Below are 21,316 nucleotides of genomic sequence, written 5' to 3'. Positions count from 1 at the left end.
TTATATTACTTTTCTTTTCTTTTTTTTCTTTTTTATAAATAGAATCATTATAATAATCAAGTATTTAACTATTCAATAAAAAAAAAAGCAAAGTAATATAATCGCATAGCGAATTAAACTTAGCTGTCTCTATAGTAAACTTTCATATTTGATTGCTAGAATTTGCGAAGTTGACGAATAGGTAGCTAAAAACGAAGATGGAGAATACATCGTTATCTTCGTTTTGAAGAATATGACGAATACATTCGTCATATTCGTCATCTTCGCTAATTCTAGATATCAAACCAATAGGAAAGTAGCCTTAAGTTAATATCGCAATATGCGATTATTTAAATCGCATATTAATCGCGATAACTAGAATAATGCCGAATATTCTATTTCGACGAATATGAAACGAATATTCTATCGAATATTCGCGAATTTCGTAGAAATCGAATATGGCACCTGCCGCTCATCACTAGTGCCACATAGTGGCTCAGTACCAGATGATCTTTTAAATTTTTTGCTCTCCTAAACGTAATACTTGGATAGTCTTTCCATTTATCCTTCAATTGTGGATCTAGTTTTAAGATGTCCCAGTGTCTGGATAGTATGTCGGTAATCTCCTTGCTCTTGTTATTAAAGTTGTAATGAATCTAACATCCTCTACAGTATCCTTATGTTTCTTATCTTGTAGTAGATTCGAGCGTCTGGACAGTCTTGCCCGTCTATATGCCTTTTCAACAGATCTCTCCGTATAGTTCCTGGCCTGGAATCTACTGCGTAGATCCTCCGCTTGTATCTCAAACAGCTGATCAGTGGAGCATATCCGCCTCGCCCTCAAAAACTGCCCCACAGGTCTGATACAATTAGTGTCACCATGACAGAGTGGAGAGGGTGTCAGGAGTAAGTTTGTCTTGACGTCACTGTTTATTTTGCCCTCCTTCTGATCTGTAAGAGCAACCCCCAAAAAATGGATCCTGTCCGTGGAGCATCTATAACACCCCAGAGTTGTGTTACTACACACCTCTACCCCGCTACTATCTTCTAAGAGCTTTGTACTGTCATCTGATGTGATTTTGGTCATGTCTTCCACAAATGTGCATCTAAAACCATGTTAAATACTATTGTTCCTGTAACTGGCCTGGTTGCCAGTAGGTGGCAGCAACACATTGGCAAGGTTCTAGTCACAGTTCAGCATATCTAGGCTGGAATGGATTATTCCAGCTTAGCTCCCCCTCTGTGAGTGAAGTGGGCAGTTCCCACATCCTGCAGCATAGGTGGAGAAGGAAGTTAGAGTCAGTTTAGCCCACCCCCTGCTAAGGGTAGGGTGTGTGTGAGAAGTTCCCCTGCATAGGGAAGACAGCAAGGACCTTGTCTCGGCTGAGACTTGGTCATATACCCAGTCTGAGCACTTTCAAGTCCAGAGACCTAGGAGAAGCCATTCCTCCTCAGCTAGTCTGTCCCCATACAGCAGAAGTTACAGAAAAGTGCAGAAGATTAATTCCCGTCAAAATTACAGATCTACCAAGCAGATAACTTATCCTGCAAGCTCCAAATTTAAAGCAGAAGTATTTATTCCTGCCAATGGTTGCCAAAACCTGCTGAGACCAAGAGACCAAAGCTGTATACTGCTTGGATGAAATTTACCTTCAGTAAAGCAACGTTTGAACTTTATCTAAAGGTCTGGACATAATTTCTTCTGCAAAATTCTTCTATTACTCCTACTATCACTGCACTCAAATCTATTGCAAGTGAGCCAGGAGCTGTCACGAGGGTGTCAAGAGCCATGCCTGACTCCGTTATACCCGGGGTCAGGAAGTTGCAGCGGGTGGCTGCGCGCTCTATGTATAAATATAGTGCTGATTCTTAATGGTAGCTTTCTGGGTTTGCCTTGCAACCCTTTTTGGCTCACTCAGGGATCCGTAGCATCTTCTCCTCAGCTGTTTCTTGTCCAGCACTCCCAACCTCCTTATATTCCCCTCTCCCACTTCTCTGGTTGCCAGATATAGAGCTTCCTGCCTGGACTTCTATACTGACCCACTGGAGCTGTGTAGCTGTGTTCCCTGGTTGTTGTTCCAGAACGTTACCCTCCGGATCCTTGTTGGACTTTTGTTGTCTGCAGTTGTCGTCCACCTGGGATTATAAGTTTTGTCTGTGTTGTCTGTCCTCTCCTTGGTGTTATCCTTTTAGTGCCAGTGGTGCGGACTAGTGTTCCCACTGCCCCGTTCACTACGTAGGGCTCATCTTAAGGAAAGCCAGGGTTTAGGCACGTGATCGGCGTATGGGTGAGGAACCCGTCTAGGGACATCAGGGCAGTCAGGTGTCAGCCTCAAGGTGAGTCAGGGGTCACCACCTTTCCCTCTCCCTTGGACAGGGCCTTCCCATTTCCCTCCCTTTGCGTGACGCCGGTCATGACACGAGCCAGGAGTCCAGACGTACCCAGGTAGGAGACACCGTTACGCAACTAACATCAAACTACAGAGACATTATAGGTCATTACACCACTCTGGCATTCCTAATCTGGGACGTGCGTTAAACACCTTGGAAGGGCCATGGGATAGTACCCTGCGCACGCTGCAAATGGCATCACAAACAAATTCAGAATATTATCCACCCATATTCTGGCCATTGCACATCTGCCTTCACTCGGTCAGCATTTGGTCAGTAATCTATCAGTACAGGGAGTGCAGAATTATTAGGCAAGTTGTATTTTTGAGGATTAATTTTATTATTGAACAACAACCATGTTCTTAATGAACCCAAAAAACTCATTAATATCAAAGCTGAATATTTTTGGAAGTAGTTTTTAGTTTGTTTTTAGTTTTAGCTATTTTAGGGGGATATCTGTGTGTGCAGGTGACTATTACTGTGCATAATTATTAGGCAAATTAACAAAAAACAAATATATACCCATTTCAATTATTTATTTTTACCAGTGAAACCAATATAACATCTCAACATTCACAAATATACATTTCTGACATTCAAAAACAAAACAAAAACAAATCAGTGACCAATATAGCCACCTTTCTTTGCAAGGACACTCAAAAGCCTGCCATCCATGGATTCTGTCAGTGTTTTGATCTGTTCACCATCAACATTGCGTGCAGCAGCAACCACAGCCTCCCAGACACTGTTCAGAGAGGTGTACTGTTTTCCCTCCTTGTAAATCTCACATTTGATGATGGACCACAGGTTCTCAATGGGGTTCAGATCAGGTGAACAAGGAGGACATGTCATTAGATTTTCTTCTTTTATACCCTTTCTTGCCAGCCACGCTGTGGAGTATTTGGACGCGTGTGATGGAGCATTGTCCTGCATGAAAATCATGTTTTTCTTGAAGGATGCAGACTTCTTCCTGTACCACTGCTTGAAGAAGGTTTCTTCCAGAAACTGGCAGTAGGACTGGGAGTTGAGCTTGACTCCATCCTCAACCCGAAAAGGCCCCACAAGCTCATCTTTGATGATACCAGCCCAAACCAGTACTCCACCTCCACCTTGCTGGCGTCTGAGTCGGACTGGAGCTCTCTGCCCTTTACCAATCCAGCCACGGGCCCATCCATCTGGCCCATCAAGACTCACTCTCATTTCATCAGTCCATAAAACCTTAGAAAAATCAGTCTTGAGATATTTCTTGGCCCAGTCTTGACGTTTCAGCTTGTGTGTCTTGTTCAGTGGTGGTCGTCTTTCAGCCTTTCTTACCTTGGCCATGTCTCTGAGTATTGCACACCTTGTGCTTTTGGGCACTCCAGTGATGTTGCAGCTCTGAAATATGGCCAAACTGGTGGCAAGTGGCATCTTGGCAGCTGCACGCTTGACTTTTCTCAGTTCATGGGCAGTTATTTTGCGCCTTGGTTTTTCCACACGCTTCTTGCGACCCTGTTGACTATTTTGAATGAAACGCTTGATTGTTCGATGATCACGCTTCAGAAGCTTTGCAATTTTAAGAGTGCTGCATCCCTCTGCAAGATATCTCACTATTTTTGACTTTTCTGAGCCTGTCAAGTCCTTCTTTTGACCCATTTTGCCAAAGGAAAGGAAGTTGCCTAATAATTATGCACACCTAATATAGGGTGTTGATGTCATTAGACCACACCCCTTCTCATTACAGAGATGCACATCACCTAATATGCTTAATTGGTAGTAGGCTTTCGAGCCTATACAGCTTGGAGTAAGACAACATGCATAAAGAGGATGATGTGGTCAAAATACTCATTTGCCTAATAATTCTGCACGCAGTGTATTGCTAAGGCCAAAAAAGAACAGGAGTGGATCCAAAACAGAGATGACACGTGATTGGAAAGTTTCCATGTCTTCTGTGTTTTGTACCCACTCCTGCTTTTGGCTTCAAAATCATGAGCATATCCTGATGCAAAATAGGGACTGTGTGATACAGGCCTTACAGATGCTCTAAATACAGGATTCATTGTGTTAATGACTTTTCCGTCCTTCTGATAGATCAGAAGAAGGGTAAAATAAATAGTGATGTCAACAAGGCCAAACAGGCACAATAGTGGGGGCTATAAAGTGGTGAAGTGGCAACCGCATGAGGAGTCAACACAGTGGTCCAGTTACATTATGGGGAGGGTGGCAACCACATGAGTAGTCGACACAGTGGCCCAGTCAAAGAGTGGTGAGGTGGCAACCACATGAGGAGTCAACATAGTGGTCAGTCACAGAGTGGTGAGGTGGCAAACGCATGAGGATTCAACACAGCAGCCCAGTCACAGAGTGGGGATGGTGGGGGGCAACAACAGTGGCAATAACAGTAACAGCATGAGAAGTCAACATAGTGGTCAGTCACGGAGTGGTGAGGGTGGCAAACGCATGAGGAGTCAGCATAGTGGTCAGTCATAGAGTAGTGAGGTGGCAAACACATGAGGAGTCAACACAGTGGTCAGTCACAGGGTGGGGGGGCAACAACAGTGGCAGTAACAGAATAGTGGGTGAAGCAGGTGTCCAGAAGAAACAGGTCTCTTTTCACAAAGTTTGGGTGTGGCACCCAGAATGATCAAGTCTGATGCATCATGCACTAGTGTGTAAAAATCCTGCCTGATGCACACCTGATTCATCTCACAAAGGTCAGTCTCTCCACATTTTTGGTGGAAACGTCGAGTTCTCTTTGGGGTAACTATGCCTCGCATTGCACTAAATACCCTTTCTGATGCCACACTACTGGCCGGGCAGGAAAGCTTGCCCAGGACAAACTGGGCCAGTTGGAGCCACAAATCAAGTTTGGCTGCCCAGTAGTCCAGGGGATCTTGGATATGGGGTGGCAGGGTGCACTCCAAGTATGCCACCACCTGCTGGTTCAAGTTCTACTCCATGTCTTGCTGCTGCTGGGTGGTTTCTTTAGTAGGCAGGTGAAGAAAAGTGCTCATCGGAGACTCCAGATTTAAGTTGCTACTGATGGAAGTGGTGTTGCTTCTGCCCCCCCTCCCCTCTCCAGCAGCCATGGCAGTGGAATGTGAGCGCAAAGGGCCCCCCCGCTCAGATGTTTGTGAGGGTAGGCGATGGCGCACATAGGCAGAGGCCAACTGACTTCATAGGATGTCTCAATAGTAGTTCAGTTTATCCTCCCTCTCAGTGAGTGGAACAAAGGCCCCCATTTTGGAGTGGTAGTGAGGGTCTAACATGAGGGAGAGCCAGAAGTCATCCCTCTGCTGAATGGTGATAATACAGCTGTCACTGCGCAAGCAACTCAGTATTCATCTGGTCATTTGCGCAAGGGACTCTAAAGGACTTCCTGCATCTATCTCCACTGCATACTGCCATGGTGTGTCAGGGTCATCTGCCTAGTCCTCCCCAGCGCCCTTAGCTCCTCCTGCTCTTCCTGTTTCTCTCCTGTCACTTGTGCAGAAAAAAAACACCCATTTCTGTGTACATTGCTTGTGCATGAATTTCCTCCTCCTCTTCCTTCAGTTTAGCCCCCACAAGACTCAGCTGGCCGTGATATGTAGGCGCCTCGTCTACTGTCCCCTGACCAGCCAGATTTATTAGAATCTGATCCAGGACCTAAAGGAGTGGAATGATGTTGCTCATCCAATCGTTCATTTGGTAACTGACAAACAAAGTGGCCTCCTCAAAGGGCCTGAGCTGCCACTAGCTAATGTGGAAGTTACACAGTGGAATGCTTCTGTTCGCCTGCATCATCGAGAAATAATTTACAGCCTTAATCTGCTCATATAGTTAGTCCAACATGTGGAGAGTGGAGTTCCAAGGGGAGGAAACGTCGCATATCAGGCGATGTTAAGGAACGCTATTCTGCCTTTGCAACTCAAGGAAGATATGCTTTGCAGTGTAAGAGAGGCTGAAGTGCATGCACAGTTTCCTAGCAATTTTCATGATGTCTTGCAGTTGAGGGGAATACTTCAGGAACCGCTTTACAACCAGATTAAAGACGTGCGCCATGCAAGACGCATGGGTCAGCCCTCTTTGACGCTGCGCCAACACAATGTTCTTCCTGTTGTTGGTGACCATGGTTCCGACTTTAAGTTGACAAGGAGACAGATAGGATTTGACTTCTTCTTGAAGGATGCAGAGTTTATCCCCAGTGTGACTCCATTCACCCAGGAAAACCAGGTGCAGAACAGTGTGACACCACCGTGCTCTGCACAGGTGGTATGCTGGAGTAGCACTCTGAATTGTGCCTGCAATGGAAGCTGAGGACAAGGTGGAGGATGAGGAGGCAGCGGAGGCCATTGACACAGGACTCACAGCTTGAGAATGTGGAGGCGGCATGGCCGTCACCTGGCCAAGTGGCTGGTGTACCTGGGCAGGAACCACATTTACCCAGTGGGCTGTAAAGGACATATATTTTCCTTGACCGTAGTTACAGCTCCACTTGTCGGCGCTGCCGTGAACATTAGCAGACACCAACAGGCTCAAGGACTAACCCACCTTCTGCTCAACATATGTGTACAGGGCTGGTATAGCCTTTTTGGAGAAGTAATGACGGCTTGGGACTCTCCACCTTGGCTCGGCACAAGCCATCAGTTCTCTGAAAGGTGCAGAGTCCACCACATGGAAAGTGAGGGACTGTAGTACCAGCAACTTGGCCAGGAGAACATTCAGCTTTTGCGCCGTTGGATAAATGCACGCATACTGTTGTCTTCAATGATCGCCTCAATGATCGATTGCTGATGAAAGGAGTGACGAGGAGGAGGAGCAAGAGCATCAGGACCAGTAGATGATGGGAAGGAAACACAGCTCCCTTCTGCTGAGGTGGTGGAGCCTTGACTGCTGGAGAAGGGGTGTGGGCCACTGGGTGATGCTGCGGTTGCTGTGTCAGGCTGTACACTATATTGGCATCATAGTTTTCCCACGTCACTTTAAAGTAATGCTGCATGTGTTGATGCAGGGTCGTGGTGCTAACCTTGGCCCTCTGGTCATGCTTCACCTTCTGCCCACAGATTCTACAAATGGCCTTGCAGACATCCTGCAGTGGCTTGATGAATAATTCCCTTGATGAATGGCATTTTACCCCCACCACTCCGTTCTGACTGCCGGCTACCAGTGCCTCTGTAAACCTGTGGACTGCTGGTTCTTTCTGGACAGGTAGGCTCCTGCATAGCAGATGGTCTACCCAAGGCACGTTTGGCTTCAGACCTCCCACTGCTGCCACCCTGCTGATTTACGGCCATGCTACCACCCTGCTGGCTCAGCCATTGCCTCACGCACAAGTTGCCACCTGCTTCTCCTGATGATGACGAAGCCCCCTATTCACCCAGCTCCCACGTGCGATTGGCTACATCATCATCCACTACTGTCTGCATGTTGTTGATGTCACCCTCACCAGTCTCAGGGCCACGTGCCTGACCGCTCGCAACACTAGCTGCCGTGCGACTCTCATCGTTGCTATTTGCCCGCGTACTGGAGGAAGCAGCAGATCTTGGCTGGGAAGTAGTTACTGACTGTCCTCTAGAAGCTCGTCCTCGCTAAATAGCGGAGCCAAGCTGACAGCATACAATACTTCCGGAGCAGAAGGAATTTAAAATGAAAGAGGCAGGTTTAGGACAGGTGGGGGCACAGAGCTAGTTTCCGGGCCATGCCAACTAAGGGTGGTGTCAGAGGAACCCACCGACTCCTGGCTGGGGTTGTCTGATGTCACTTGAGATTAGATATTAGGCTGAGTCAACCATTCAAGGACAGTTGAGTTGCTGGTCAAAACACGACTGCCGGATGACACTGGCAGCTCTCGCTGCGACTGCTGTGACCACCCCAACTTCTGCTGCTGCTACTTCTGACAGCTCCTTAAACATTTTGGCCACTGCTCGTTCCCTTACAAGGGACTGTGTCTAGAGTTGAGCGAACACCTGGATTTTCCGGTTCGGCAGGTACGGCCGAACTTGAAAAAGTCAATGGGGACCCGAACTTTTGGCCACTAAAATGGCTCTAAAATAGCCCTGGAAAGAGCTAGAGGGCTGCAAAAGGCAGCAAAATGTGCTTAAGAGCATGGCAAATGCTCTGCAAACAAATGTGGATAGGGAAATTAATAAAAAAAAAACATAAAAGACCTTAAAAAAAATAAAAAATTGGAATGATGTAGGAGGAAGAGGTTGAGGAGGCGGTGAATGCGTGGATGTGGCGGTGTAGGCTCACGTGGCGGTCTAGGTGGAAGCGGCAGCGAAGTAGGAATAGGTAGCCAACACAGATGTGTGTTATTTTTCATTTTTACATAGGGGTATCCCCCAAAATATTGGGACATATAAAAAAAAAAAAAGGAATAAGTGCACTTGAGTACAAGGATGGATGATGAGGCTGTTAGAACTGTCTATTCTGCACAAGGTACAGACAATTCTAGTAGGATCCAGGCCTGGTTCATTTTAATGAACGTGAGCTTGTCTACGTTGCCTGTGGACAGGCGGCTGCGTCTGTCTGTAATGACGCCTCCTGCCGTGCTAAATACACGTTCAGAGAGTACACTGGCTGCAGGGCAGGCCAGCACCTCCTAGGCATACAGGGCAAGCTCTGGCCATGTGGACAATTTGGAGACCCAGAAGTTGAATGGGGCAGAACCATCAGTCAGTACATGTAGGCGTGTGCACAGGTACTGTTCCACCATGTCGTTCAAATGCTGCCTCCTGCTAACACGCTCCATATCAGCAGTTGGGGCCGGTTGTTGCGGCAAGGTGACAAAGCTTTTCCACATGTCATCCATGCTAACCCTGCCTTCTGAGGTGCTGGCGCTGACACAGCTGCGTTGGCGACCTCTTCCTCCTCCCCTGCCTTCGCCTTGTGCTTCCACTAGTCCCCCGGCGTCAGTCGGGAATGCTCTCATGAGTGCGTCTACCAGCGTGCGCCTGTAGTCGCGCATCTTCCGATCACGCTCCAGTGAGTGAATTAAGGACGTCACATTGTCTTTGTAACGGGGATCCAGCAGGGTGGCCACCCAGTAGTCAGCACACGTTAAAATGTGGGCAACTCTGCTGTCGTTGCGCAGGCACTGCAGCATGTAGTCGCTCATGTGTGCCAGGCTGCCCAGAGGTAAGGACAAGCTGTCCTCTGTGGGAAGCGTATTGTCTGCGTCCTCCATATCCCCCCAGCCACGCACCAGTGATGGGCCCGAGCTGCGTTGGGTGCCACCCTGCTGTGAACATGCTTCATCCTCATCCTCCTCATCCTCCTCCTCCTCCTCCTCGTCCTCCAGTAGTGGGCCCTGGCTGGCCAAATTTGTACCTGGCCTCTGCTGTTGCAAAAAAACTCCCTCTGAGTCACTTCTAAAAGACCAGCCTGAAAGTGTTAGAAATGACCCCTCTTCCTCCTCCTCGTCCTGGGCCACCTCCTCTTCCATCATCGCCCTAAGTGTTTTCTCAAGGAGACATAGAAGTGGTATTGTAACGCTGATAACGGTGTCATCGCCACTGGCCATGTTGGTGGAGTACTCGAAACAGCGCAACAGGGCACACAGGTCTCGCATGGAGGCCCAGTCATTGGTGGTGAAGTGGTGCTGTTCCGCAGTGCGACTGACCCGTGCGTGCTGCAGCTGAAACTCCACTATGGCCTGCTGCTGCTCGCACAGTCTCTCCAGCATGTGCAAGGTGGAGTTCCACCTGGTGGGCACGTCGCATATGAGGCGGTGGGTGGGAAGGCCGAAGTTACGCTGCAGCGCTGACAGGCGAGCCGCAGCAGGGTGAGAACGCCGAAAGCGAGCACAGACGGCCCGCACTTTATGCAGCAGCTCTGACATGTCGGGTAGTTGTGAATGAATTTCTGCATCACCAAATTCAGCACATGCGCCAGGCAAGGGATGTGCGTCAAACCAGCAAGTCCCAGAGCTGCAACGAGATTTCGCCCATTATCGCACACCACCAGGCCGGGCTTGAGGCTCACTGGCAGCAACCACTCGTCAGTCTGTTGTTTTATACCCCGCCACAACTCCTGCGCGGTGTGGGGCCTGTCCCCCAAACACATACGTTTCAGAACAGCCTGCTGACGTTTAACCCTGGCTGTGCTGAAGTTGGTGGTGAAGGTCAGTCGCTGACCGGATGAGGAGGTAGTAGAAGAGGAGGAGGAAGCCGAATAGGAACAGGAGGTAAAGAATGATGCCCTGCGATCCTTGGCGGTGGAAGGACGTGCGCCAAACAGCTCTCCGCCTGTGGCCCAGCCGCCACTACATTTACCCAGTGTGCAGTTAGGGAGATATAGCGTCCCTGGCCGTGCTTACTGGTCCACGTATCTGTGGTTAGGTGGACCTTGCCACAGATGGCGTTGTGCAGTGCACACTTGATTTTATCTGATACTTGGTTGTGCAGGGAAGGCACGGCTCTCTTGGAGAAGTAGTGCCGGCTGGGAACAACATACTGTGGGACAGCAAGCGACATGAGCTGTTTGAAGCTGTCCGTCTCCACCAGCCTGAATGACAGCATTTCAAAGGCCAGTAGTTTAGAAATGCTGGCATTCAGGGCCAGGGATCGAGGGTGGTTAGGTGGGAATTTACACTTTCTCTCAAAGGTTTGTGAGATGGAGAGATGAACGCTTTCGTGTGACATGGTGGAGGTGCTGGGTGACGGAGGTGGTGGTGTTAGTGGCACATCCTCTGTTTGCTGGGCGGCAGGTGCCAACGTTCCTCCAGAGGCGGAGGAAGAGGCAGAGGCAGCAGCAGAAGAGGGAGCAGGAGGGGCCTGAGCCCTTTCTTGGTTTTGAAGGTGCTTACTCCACTGCAGCCTGTGTCTCGCATGTAGATGCCTGGTCATGCAGGTTGTGCTAAGGTTCAGAACGTTAATGCCTCGCTTCAGGCTCTGATGGCACAGCGTGCAAACCACTGGGGTCTTGTCGTCAGTATATTGTCTGAAGAAGTGCCATGCCAGGGAACTCCTTGAAGCTGCCTTTGGTGTGCTCGGTCCCTGGTGGCGGTGTCCAGTAGCAGGCGAAATGTTTTGGCGACGGCTGCTCTGCTTTTGCACCCTGCTCCCTCTTTTTGCTACGCTGTTGGCTCGGTCTCACCACTGCCTCTTCCTCCGAACTCTGAAAGTCAGTGGTACGACCTTCATTCCATGTGGGGTCTAGGACCTCATCGTCCCCTGCATCCTCTTCCACCCATTCTTCCTCCCTGACCTCCTTTTCGGTCTGCACACTGCAAAAAGACGCAGCAGTTGGCACCTGTGTTTCGTCATCATTAGAGACGTGCTGAGGTGGTATTCCCATGTCCTCATCAGGAAACATAAGTGGTTGTGCGTCAGTGCATTCTATGTCTTCCACCCCTGGGGAAGGGCTAGGTGGATGCCCTTGGGAAACCCTGCCAGCAGAGTCTTCAAACAGCATAAGAGACTGCTGCATGACTTGAGGCTCAGACAGTTATCCCGATATGCACGGGGGTGATGTGACAGACTGATGGGCATGGGTTTCAGGCGCTACCTGTGCGCTTTCTGCAGAAGACTGGGTGGGAGATAATGTGAACGTGCTGGATCCACTTTCGGCCACCCAATTGACTAGCGCCTGTACTTGCTCAGGCCTTACCATCCTTAGAATGGCATTAGGCCCGACCAAATATCGCTGTAGATTCTGGCGGCTACTGGGACCTGAGGTAGTAGGTTCAGTAGGACGTGTAGCTGTGGCAGAACGGCCATGTCCTCTCCCTGCACCAGAGGCTCCACCAACACCACCACCATGACCGCTTACCTTATTAAATGTTTGCCTCATAGTTAACATTCACCAAGCAAAGTAAAAAATGGTTGAGTCTGTTAAAAATAATTATCCGCCAATAAAAACCCTGATGTAGGGTATTGCACAAAAAACATTTTTTTTAACTCTATATGACAGCGGTATTTGTGGCCTAAATGCCGATTATGTATTGATATTGACTAACTGAAGGAAATAAAGTTCGTTTTCAGCAGTAGTTGGCTCTCGGCAGGCTTAAAAAAATTGTGCTCTGCACCCACAAAACACTTTTGTTGTAGATCACTGAGTACAAAAAACAGTTCTTGATAAGATTTCTCCCTGATCTCTCCGTCACAGCAGCTGCAGCCTCTCCCTACACTAATCCAAGCATAGTGACGGGCGGCGCTATGTGACTCCAGCTTAAATAGAGGCTGGGTCACATGCTGCAGTTGGCCAATCACAGCCATGCCAATAGTAGGCATTGCTGTGATGGCCTCTTGGGGCAAGTAGTATGACGCTTGTTGATACAGTTCGGGTTCGCTCAACTCTACCTGTCACCTGTCTGTTGGACATACTGTACTGTAACTGTAAAGGTACATGAGCAGAAGTGTCAGGCTGCAATTTCACCATCGAAACAAGGTTGAATGGATGCACTTATATACGAGAACGTAAGCACCCTAAAATGTGTAGGACAGCAGTATTTGTGGCCTAAATTTCACAGTAACGTATGCACCTCTAATCCCAGATGTGCAGTATATCAGAGTTTTTTTTTTAACCCCAGTAAGCAAAAGCCGTTTTTGTGGCCTAAATTTCACAGTAACTTATGCACGTGTAATCACAGATGTGCAGTATATAAAACACAGTGTATTTTCCACCCCGGTATGCGAAAGCCGTATTTCTGGCCTAAAATGAACAATCCCTTATGCATCTATAATTTTAGATGTGCACTATATGAAACAGAGGTTTTTTTTTTCACCCAGTATGTCCCAGTATGCCAAAGCCATATTTCTTGCCTAAATGTAACACTCACTTATGCACCTATAATCACAGATGTGCACTATATGAAACAGAGGGGGTTTTTTTCACCCCAGTATGAGAAAGCTGTATTTCTGGCCTAAATTGAACAGTCACTTATGCAGCAATAATTCTAGATGTGCACTATATGAAACAGAGTTTTTTTTTCCACCCAGTATGCCCCAGTATGCCCAAGCCGTATTTCTGGCCTAAATTGAACAGTCACTTATGCAGCAATAATCCTAGATGTGCAACAGAGGGTTTTTTTTAACCCCAGTGTCTCAAAGCAGTATTTCTGGACTTGCAGACATGCAGATATCCTGTGCTGGTGCATTATGGTTGCATAAAATGCCGATTATGTATTGATATTGACTAACTGAAGGAAATAAAGTTCGTTTTCAGCAGTAGTTGGCTCAGGGCAGGCTTAAAAAAATTGTGCTCTGCACCCACAAAACACTTTTGTTGTAGATCGCTGAGTACAAAAAACAGTTCTTGATAAGATTCCTCCCTGATCTCTCCGTCACAGCAGCTGCAGCCTCTCCCTACACTAATCCGAGCAGAGTGACGGGTGGCGCTACGTGACTCCAGCTTAAATAGAGGCTGGGTCACATGCTGCAGTTGGCCAATCACAGCCATGCCAATAGTAGACATTGCTGTGATGGCCTCTTGGGGCAAGTAGTATGACGCTTGTTGATACAGTTCGGGTTTGCTCAACTCTACCTGTCACCTGTCTGTTGGACATACTGTACTGTAACTGTAAAGGTACATGAGCAGAAGTGTCAGGCTGCAATTTCACCATCGAAACAAGGTTGAATGGATGCACTTATATATGAGAATGTAAGCACCCTAAAATGTGTAGCATCAGGCCACAATTTCACCTTTAAATCAAGGATGACTGGCTGTAATTATATAACAAAAAAATAAACACCCCAAAACTTAAAATACATAAAATTCCCCAATTAGGGATTAAGGAATATAATGTACTAGCTGAAGGACCCGGCTTTCCACTATAACAGTGACATCTACAGCCCCCCACCCCTTAACACTGACCCCCCCCCCCCCACAGTGCCCCGTCCCTTAAAATTGGACCTCCACAGCAGCCTTAACTTTGACCTTTACAGCAGCCTTCCACTTTAACAGTGAGTTTCACAGCATACCACCCCCTTGACAGTGACCTCCACAGGGGCCCGCCCCCTTAACAATGGCCTTTACAGCAATCTGCCCCTTAACACTAACCTCCATAGCGGACCATCCCATTATCTGTGACCTGCACATCAGTCTGCCCCTAGGGTGGCCATAGGTCCAGTTTTAGGCCGGACAGTCCGGCTTTCAGACTCCGTGTCCTCCATCTGGCGTAGGGCCTGGATGGACACAAGGATGTCTTTTTGAACAGCTCACTCTCAGACAGCAGCACTGTGCTGTCTGAGTGTGAGCTGCAGGAAGAAAGTCACCGTCCCTCCCACCTCTGCAGCTGACAGAAGTAAATTTTTAACCTCATTTTTTAAAATCCCTTTTTAAGCTGAGGATTGGGAGGGGAGTGGCCTAACCAGATTGGGGCGTGGCTTAGCAGGACCTAGAAGTTGATTTTTAACTTCAATTTTCAATCCCTGTCAGCTGAGGTGTGGGAGGGGTGTGGCCTAACTGGGTTCAGGGCGTGTCTTTTTGAACAGCATCACTCTAAAAAAGCAGCACTGTGCTGTCTGAATGTGAGCTGCAGGGAAAAAGTCACCCTCCCTCCCATCCCTGCAGCTGACAGAAGTTGATTTTTAACTTCATTTTTTCAATCCCCGTCGGCTGCGGAGTCGGAAGGGGCGTGGCTTAACCAGAGCAGGAGCGTGGCTTAGCTGGACCTGGGGGCGGGGTTTTAAGTTTGTATTTTGAGGGTGGACACATTGTGGCAGGGGGCGTGTCTGGGCTCCTTCCTGCAAGAGTGACGCCCCTCTGGGCACCTTACTTCCTCATTTGTATTTCAAATAAACTGGATTTTCAGAGGAAAAAAACATCTATTGCTGGAACAAAGGCACATCTTGAAATAAGGTACTAAGTGCTATTAGGCCATGGCTTTACTTCAATAGTGATTATCTGTCACGGATGATGTTGCAGATAGCTGGAAGTTATGAATAAACGTCTGACTGGCTTGATCCCAAACTAAGGAGCATATAGGTGACCCTATAAAACCCTAAGAGCTCACCCTGACTGCTAAGCACATACAAGGGTCTCAAAGGTAGACGATTGTATGCCCCTGTACCTAGACTGTGTGACACCTGAAAACCCTATAATAGTGAGGGGACACGACCACCGGCTCCCTGCACTTCATACGGAGGGAGTCAGGGTCACCTAGAATCAAGCCAGCAAGTAAACACAATACATGAAAGGACTTATCTGAACAAGCAGTAGCAGAAGCCTCCAGCAGTGAACACTTCAAACCAGGAAGTAGTATAAACCGCAAAGTGAGGCAGTATGGGAGGGAATATAAAGGAAAGAGGATTAGTCTAAATAGGTGACACCTGGGAGAAGAAAATGAGATGAGAAAGTGAAACCAAAACAAAGAACATCATGCAAGAGGTAGAGAAGGACGTCTGTCAGACCTTCTCACAGAAGTGGCGGTGACATTATCCTGGTGACAGATTTTCTTTAAAGCTCTCCTACAGCAGTGAAAATAAATGGCTGGGTTGTTATGGAAACCTGAAGTAAAACTGTATGTGGAGACTGGAGGACCTGCGAGCTTCTATTGGCTGATAAGGGTCATGTGACCAGGCTTCTATTGGCTAATGCATTTTTTGGGAATATCTTAGGAACGGTACATTCTAGAGAGCTGAGACCTGGTCTAAAACCTTCCCGGACACCTGATGTACCTGTGTGCCAAATTTCGTGATTGTAAATGCGACGGTGCGGATTCCTTTAGCGGGCATACACACACACACATACACTCAGCTTTATATATTAGATAATAGAACTTGAGCACCCTAAAATGTGTAGTATCAGGCCGCAATTTCACCCCAGTTATACAGTTAGGGATTAACGGATATACTTGTGTATAATAAAACGTGAGTATCCTAAATTCTGTAGTATCAAGCCGCAATTTCACCCTAGACATTCAAGGATTAACCGACTGAATTACATATAAAAGAATACGGAGACCCTAAAATCTGTAGTATCCAGCCGCAATTTCACCCCAGTTAGACAATCAAGGATTAACGGATTCAATGAAATTAGAGATGAGCGAATTTTTCAAAAATTCGATTTGGCTGGTTCGCCGAATATTTAGGGAAAATTTGGTTCAATCCGAATTTATTTGCGCCGAATCACGTTAAAAAACTGCTATTTCCGGGCTGCAGAGAGCCTTTATAGGTGTGTAGGACACTGTACCCTGCTGTAACACGCATAGGGAGTCTGCTGTGGTAGTGAAATAATACTGTGGGTTAGTAAGACATACAGATGACAGGCGTCGCTCTTAGAATCACTGCATACTTCACTTATTTGGGCAGTCACGGGGCCAAAACTGACCAAATAAGAGAAGTATCAACTCAGCCTTACAGGAAGCTGTTAGCGTCAAGAAGAAGCGCACTCCTTTTACACCATCAGCTGATTCCACATAGATGTCTACAGAACCTCTTCTATTAAACACTTATACAAGTAGAGCCCCCCTGACAGAGTGGATAAGGTGTCAGCAGTAAGTTTTGGTTGACGTCACTGATTCATTTTCCCAATTTTCTGATCTGTCAAAACAATAACCCACAAAAAACGAATCCTGCCTGTTGAGCATACGCCTTCACTCGGTCAGCATTTGATCAATAATCCATCAGTATTGCTAATGCCCAAAAAAACAGGAGTGGATCTAAAACAGAGATGACGCGTGAATGGAATATTTGCATGTCTTCTGTGTATTGTAGCCACTCCTGCTTTTGGCTACCAAATCATAATCCAATTCTGATGGGCCCATACAGGCCTTAAAGCTGCTATACAGACAGGATCAGTTGTGCGTCTCATTTTTCCTTCCTTCTGACAGATCAGAAGAAGTGTCAAATAAATGATGATGTCAGCCAGGCCGAAAGCCAAAATAGGACCAGTCATGAAATGGGGAGGGTGGGAACAGCACGTGAAGTTCACAGAGTGGACCTTTGACATAGTAGTGAGGTGGAAGCAGCATGAGGAGACCACAGAGTGGGCCAATCACAGGGTCTGTTGGTGGAAGCAGTATGAGGAGGCCAGCGAGTGGCGTAATGACAAAATCTAGAGTTGGCAGCAGCATGAGTAGGCCACAGAGTGACAAAATGACCGAGTCCAGAGGTGGCATCAGCATGAGAAAGCCACAGAGTGGCACAATGACAGAGTCTGGAGGTGGCAGCAGCAGCATCAGGAGGAGGCCACAGAGTGGCACAATGACAGAGTCTGGAGGTAGCAGCAGCATAAGTAGGCTATAGAGTTGCACAATCACCGAGTCTGGAGGTGGCAGCAGCATGAGTAGGCCACAGAGTGGCATAATGGCCGAGTCCAGAGATGACAGCAGCATAAGGAGTAGGCCACAGAGTGGCACAATGACAGAGTCTGGAGTTGGCAGCAGCATGAGGAAGCCACAGAGTGGCACAATGAGAGAGTCTGGAGGTGGAATCAGCATGAGTAGGCCACAGAGTGGCATAATGGCCGAGTCTAGAGAAGGCAGCAGCATCAGGAGGAGGCCACAGAGTGGCACAATGACCGAGTCTGGAGGTGTCGGCAGCAGGAGCATCAGGAGGAGGCCACAGAGTGGCACAATGACAGAGTCTGGAGTTGGCCACAGCATGAGGAAGCCAAAGCATGGCAAAATGACAGAGTCTGGAGGTGGAAGCATTAGTAACATCAGGAGGAAGTTACAGAGTGGCACAATGACAGAGTCTGGAGGTGGCAGCAGCGTCAGTAGGAAGCCACAGAGTGACACAATGACCGAGTCTGGAGGTGGCAGCAGCATCAGGAGGAAGCCACAGAGTAGTACAATGACCGAGTCTGAAGGTGGCAGCAGCATGAGGAAGCCACAGAGTGACACAATGACAGACTCTGGAGGTGGCAGCAGCATGAGTAGGCCACAGAATTCACAATCACCGAGTCTGGAGGTGGCAGCAGCATGAGTAGGCCACAGAGTGGCATAATGGCCGAGTCTAGAGAAGGCAGCAGCATCAGGAGGAGGCCACAGAGTGGCACAATGACAGAGTCTGAAGGTGGCAGCAGCATGAGGAAGCCACAGAGTGACACAATCACCAAGTCTGGAAGTGGCACCAGCATGAGTAGGCCACAGAGTGGCATAATGGCCGAGTCTAGAGATGACAGCAGCATCAGGAGGAGGCCACAGAGTGGCACAATGACAGAGTCTGGAGTTGGCAGCAGCATGAGGAAGCCACAGAGTGGCACAATGACAGACTCTGGAGGTGGCAGCAGCATGAGTAGGCCACAGAATTGCACAATCACCGAGTCTGGAGGTGGCAGCAGCATGAGTAGGCCACAGAGTGGCATAATGGCCGAGTCTAGAGAAGGCAGCAGCATCAGGAGGAGGCCACAGAGTGGCACAATGACAGAGTCTGAAGGTGGCAGCAGCATGAGGAAGCCACAGAGTGGCACAATCACCAAGTCTGGAAGTGGCACCAGCATGAGTAGGCCACAGAGTGGCATAATGGCCGAGTCTAGAGATGACAGCAGCATCAGGAGGAGGCCACAGAGTGGCACAATGACCGAGTCTGGAGGTGTCGGCAGCAGCAGCATCAGGAGGAGGCCACAGAGTGGCACAATGACAGAGTCTGGAGTTGGCCACAGCATGAGGAAGCCAAAGCATGGCAAAATGACAGAGTCTGGAGGTGGCAGCATCAGTAATATCAGGAGGAAGCCACAGAGTGGCACAATGACAGAGTCTGGAGGTGGCAGCAGCATCAGGAGGAAGCCACAGAGTGGCACAATGACAGAGTCTAGATTGGCAGCAGCATGAGGAAGCCACAGAATGGCACAATGACAGAGTGTGGAGGTGGCAGCAGCATGAGTAGGCAACAGAGTGGCACAATGAGCGAGTCTGGGGGTGGCAGCAGCATGAGTAGGCCACAGAGTGGCACAATAAGCGAGTTTGGAGGTGGCAGCAGCATGAGTAAGCCACAGAATGGCACAATCACAAAGTGTGGAGGTGGCAGCAGCATGAGGAAGCCACAGAATGGCACAACGACAGAGTGTCAATCGACCAAGATACTTCTGGGGGAACCTGCCTGGCATGAACAGGCCTCTAGTAGCTACAGACAATGAGAAGACAAAGCATCAAAATAGCTTTGAGCCCGTAAGAGTCGCGAAGTTCATCAAGATACGTCACTAAAGATTTTACCGCATATAACCGCAGCGCTGACCGCTGAATAAATTTTGTTCTTCGACCGAAATACTTTAATAAAGATTTTGCCACATATTGTATTACTGCAGCGCTAAACGCTGAATAAAATTTGTTTCCACCGAAATACCGCACAAATTGTTTTACCACATATTACTGCAGCACTGAATGTTGAATAAAATGTATTTTTCCACCGAAATACGTCACAACATTTTTTACCACATATAACTGCAGAAGGGAAATGTGTATATACACTGCTCAAAAAATAAAGGGAACACTTAAACAACACAATGTAACTCCAAGTCAATCACACTTCTGTGAAATCAAACTGTCCACTTGGGAAGCAACACTGAGTGACAATCAATTTCACATGCTGTTATGAAAATGGGATAACAGGTGGAAATTATAGGCAATTAGCAAGACACCCCCAATAAAGAAGTGGTTCTGCAGGTGGTGATCACAGACCACTTCTCAGTTCCTATGCTTCCTGGCTGATGTTTTGGTCACTTTTGAATGCTGGCGGTGCTTTCACTCTAGTGGTAGCATGAGACAGAGTCTACAACCCACACAAGTGGCTCAGGTAGTGCAGCTTATCCAGGATGGCACATCAATGCGAGCTGTGGCAAGAAGGTTTGCTGTGTCTGTCAGCGTAGTGTCCAGAGCATGGAGGCGCTACCAGGAGACAGGCCAGTACACCAGGAGACGTGGAGGAGGCCGTAGGAGGGCAACAACCCAGCAGGACCGCTACCTCCGCCTTTGTGCAAGGAGGAACAGGAGGAGCACTGCCAGAGCCCTGCAAAATGACCTCCATCAGGCCACAAATGTGCATGTGTCTGCTCAAACGGTCAGAAACAGACTCCATGAGGGTGATATGAGGGCCCGACGTCCACAGGTGGGGGTTGTGCTTACAGCCCAACACCGTGCAGGACGTTTGGCATTTGCCAGATAACACTGGCCACTGGCGCCCTGTGCTCTTCACAGATGAAAGCAGGTTCACACTGAGCACATGTGACAGACGTGACAGAGTCTGGAGACCCCGTGGAGAACGTTCTGCTGCCTGCAACATCCTCCAGCATGACCGGTTTGGCATTGGGTCAGTAATGATGTGGGGTGGCATTTCTTTGGAGGGCCGCACAGCCCTCCATGTGCTCGCCAGAGGTAGCCTGACTGCCATTAGGTACCGAGATGAGATCCTCAGACCCCTATGTGAGACCATATGCTGGTGCGGTTGTCCCTGGGTTCCTCCTAATGCAAGACAATGCTAGACCTCATGTGGCTGAAGTGTGTCAGCAGTTCCTGCAAGATGAAGGCTTGATGCTATGGACTGGCCCGCCCGTTCCCCAGACCTGAATCCAATTGAGCACATCTGGGACATCATGTCTCGCTCTATCCACCACAGACTGTCCAGGAGTTGGCAGATGCTTTAGTCCAGGTCTGGGAGGAGATCCCTCAGGAGACCGTCCTCCACCTCATCAGGAGCATGCACAGGCGTTGTAGGTAATACAGGCAAGTGGAGGCCACACACACTACTGAGCCTCATTTTGACTTGTTTTAAGGACATTACATCAAAGTTGGATCAGCCTGTAGTGTGTTTTTCCACTTTAATTTTGAGTGTGACTCCAAATCCAGACCTCCATGGGTTGAAAAATTTGATTTCCATTTTTAATTTTTGTGTGATTTTGTTGTCAGCACATTCAACTATGTTAAGAACAAAGTATTTCAGAAGAATATTAAATTAATTCAGATCTAGGATGTTTTATTTTTGTGTTCCCTTTATTTTTTTGAGCAGTGTATTTTTCGTTTTGTACTGAAAGAGGCCACTTAAGCTCTTTCACCACAAATAAATGCAACAGTGAAGTGCGCACATTTTTTTCCTTTTTGTACTGA

Source organism: Bufo bufo, chromosome 2 (assembly GCF_905171765.1).
Source record: "Bufo bufo chromosome 2, aBufBuf1.1, whole genome shotgun sequence".
Taxonomy (NCBI): Eukaryota; Metazoa; Chordata; class Amphibia; order Anura; family Bufonidae; genus Bufo; species Bufo bufo.
Note: the sequence above shows the minus strand (reverse complement) of the source record.